This window comes from Biomphalaria glabrata, chromosome 14 (genome assembly GCF_947242115.1).
Source record: "Biomphalaria glabrata chromosome 14, xgBioGlab47.1, whole genome shotgun sequence".
Classification (NCBI taxonomy): domain Eukaryota; kingdom Metazoa; phylum Mollusca; class Gastropoda; family Planorbidae; genus Biomphalaria; species Biomphalaria glabrata.
The window spans coordinates 6,776,032-6,779,337 of NC_074724.1; the positions used below are offsets into that span (position 1 = coordinate 6,776,032).

Consider the following 3,306-nt stretch of genomic DNA (forward strand, 5'->3'; position numbering starts at 1 on the left):
ATTTAAAAAGGTAAGTTTTATTACTGTATTAATTTCTTTTAAAATTCAATGCTAATTAGCTAGCTTTTACCATATTTTTTTAATTTTGACATTTCTTTCATTGCCTCCCTTTTATATCAATTTTTAACAGATTTTGCATCTTCTTCTTGTGTCTGTATTTCTGTCTCTATTTAAATAGTGAAATTTATTGAAATAATCACACAAACATAATGAGAGATCCAAATTAAATGAATATTTTAATTGAAAAAGACAAATATGCTCTACAGACAAAAACACACACACACACCCTCTTTTACACGAATTCATTTTTTTATTCATTTTTAATCAGTGATAGCGCCTGAAGAGGCTTGCGATGTCGCTGTTCCAAAACTGTGTCTGCACTTGGCGTTCCTTTGGGTAGATCAGCTCCGTGGAGAGGGGAACTGTTAACCTTGTTAAGTGGGCGATATTGTTCTGACCAAAGCAGGCAATCCCCTCATTTCCCTGAGATGAACCATAGTCGTATCGTGACTAAATCAGGCGATACAATAATTCAACCATCTGTGTTTTACTATGTTAATAGAACGCAGTATTAATTAATTAAGTAAATAAACTTGACAGCAATGTCGGAGGAATTTTTTAAACATGCAGTTGGATGATCTATCATAGTGGAAGTTGCACCAGAAGCTTCCTAGTACACAATAGATAAAGTGAAGTACATTATTGAATTAAGAATACATTGTACCATAGACCATAAAAGGAGAGGGTCTAAGTTCATAATTCTGTTCAGTAGCTTGATATTGCAACTTAACCAACACTCTACATGTAGTGTTTAACTCTTAAGGATTTTACAACTATCAATCTTTATAAGACACATGTGCGCGACATGTGATTCCGAATTCTTCTTACTTGACTAATTAGCAATGTTGACAGTAGGCGTATGCATAGACTGTCAGGGCCAGCCTTACAAATTGCGGGCCCCAATTTAATGTATGCTATTGAGACGCTCTTCTAATATTTATTTTTTACAACAAGAACTATTTTTATTAATTGGATCATTATATCAACATTTATTATATAAACATGCAATAGGAAACAATAAATGCAATATGCGCCGTTGGGTTAATGAAAGTTACGTTAATTATATGATACTCTGAATATGTTAATCCTGTAAGTCCTACATCTTTGAAAGCCTGTGACAAAAGCTATGACTGATGCTAAATGTACTTTTTTTGGGCCCCTGCTTGGGCCTCAATTTGGAGCATTATGTAAAATTGGCCTAGGGCCGCAGCTGTATGCATACCTGCATGTCAGGGTGTTTTGTGCTTAAGATATAAACCTTTCCCCTTTATGAAGCTTTCTAGCTTATTAGTCGACTAATTGTAAAATGTTGAAAAACACTAACATAGAAATGTGTACTGGAACTTAATCAAGGTTCAAACAAACTTCAGATAGTTGAGATAAGGTTAATTGTGAACAGTTCTAATGCAAAATTATGTCTAACATCCTATATAGGAGACGCGATGGCTGAGCGGTAAAGCTGAGGTCCAAAGGTTCAAATCTTAGTGAAGGCTGGGATTTTCCATTTCGGGATCTTGAGCGCCTCTGAGTCCACCCAGCTCGATTGAGTACCTTACAGTTGGTGTAAAGTAAAGGCGGTTGGTTGTTGTGCTTGCCACCTGACAGCCTCGTAAAACCGTGGGCCACAGAAACAGATGACTTTTACATCATCTGCCCTATTTATAGAAAAGGTCTGAAAGAGGAACATAACTCTTTTTACTAAACTACCTATATGCCTGAATACGAAATAAAATATCTAGACATTTTATCATTTTCTTTTATAATAATTCTTTAAAACGCTGATTAAAATTTCGCACAGTTTTGTTATATTCCAGGACAAATGACCCGTAGATAATATTAGTGCCCAACATGCCTACCAGTTGATATTTGTATCAGAAATTCAGTGTTAGACTAAAATAATAATAAATATATACTTCATAAAACTAAAGTCACACCATCATCAGAAAATTGAATGACACTAATTTAACAATCACTTACTTCACGAAGCTGAACTATTGTCTCTTTGTGTCACAGTCAAAGTGGATCATTTGTGTTTAAAGTATGCTCAGGAAGTACAGAACGGTGTCTAATGTATGATTAGAAGTTCCTAGTTAAATATGACTAAATGATTGTCATGTCAAGTACATGGTAAACATAAAAATACTACTTCTAGTTTCCTGTTTGTTTGGGGTTTTTGTATTGGAAAGATATGCAAATTAAATGAAGAAAAAACAATTCGGAATAAAAAGATCGGACAGAGTGGAAACAATATTGATCTCACTATTTAATTAGAACCTGTTAATAAAACAGACAACTTTAAAATTCTTGAAGTGTGTATTAAAATGGTTAATTTTGTCGTGATGGTATGGCAATCTGAACATTAAAAATAAAAATAAACTTCATAGAACCCTAAATGCTGCTGGCAAAGTCATTGACAAAAAAACAAAAAAAAAACAACAACATTTGGGCAGCTGTTTGAGACAAACATCCATAAAACATCCATAAAAAAGCTAAGATTCTAGAAATAAAAATAAACCCTTGGGTCAGGATTTTGTGATATTACCATCACAAAAGAGGTACAAGACACCGATACCAAAGACAGACACACTCTTTTGTTCCCCTGGCAATCAAATCATTAAATAGAAACAATTTGATATAAACTTTTCATATGTAATGTATGAGTGAGTCTGGTGTGAATGTACATTTTGACTTTTATAGTTATAATGTTTTGTTTATAATGCACAAATTGTAAGAAAAATTTCCTTACGGACATGTTTTACTGTTGTTTTTTTTTGGTTTAAATTAATGTGTAACTGCTATTATAAAGTAAATGTTTCACTGATATAAAAAATGAATGTTTCAATGCTATTATAAAAATGATTCACTGGTTGTAGCTTTAAATTTCAGACTCTTCAATATGGATAATTTTACAGTCTCGCCATTATTAGCTAACCGAGCATCGGCTTAAGACTGACTGTGATTCGGGAAACCTTTGGGCTAATGGGAAAAAATCTCTCATTTTTAGCCACACAGACCAATCCTTTTCTTTGATCAAGTATCTCAAGGCCTTGCGTCAAATGTGTGCTACTTTTTAAAACACAAACTATTATTGCAGAATGGATATATTTTACTGTAGTAACAAATATGTTTATATTAGCATTGTTATTTACACGTCTTTATCTGAAAGTTTATTTTAAAATTTAGTTCGTTTACTTACTATTTCAGATGCAGGACACTTCTTTGCTTTTTCTCGTACACGTATACATG

General features: G+C 33.2%; 1 long non-coding RNA gene across 1 annotated transcript; it reads left to right on the forward strand.

Moving 5' to 3' along the window:
* The first annotated feature begins 482 nt into the window (after positions 1-482).
* LOC129922645 (uncharacterized) lies at positions 483-3,306 on the forward strand. The gene is made up of 2 exons (XR_008774568.1): positions 483-3,118; positions 3,265-3,306. It is a non-coding gene; the product is annotated as an uncharacterized LOC129922645 (long non-coding RNA).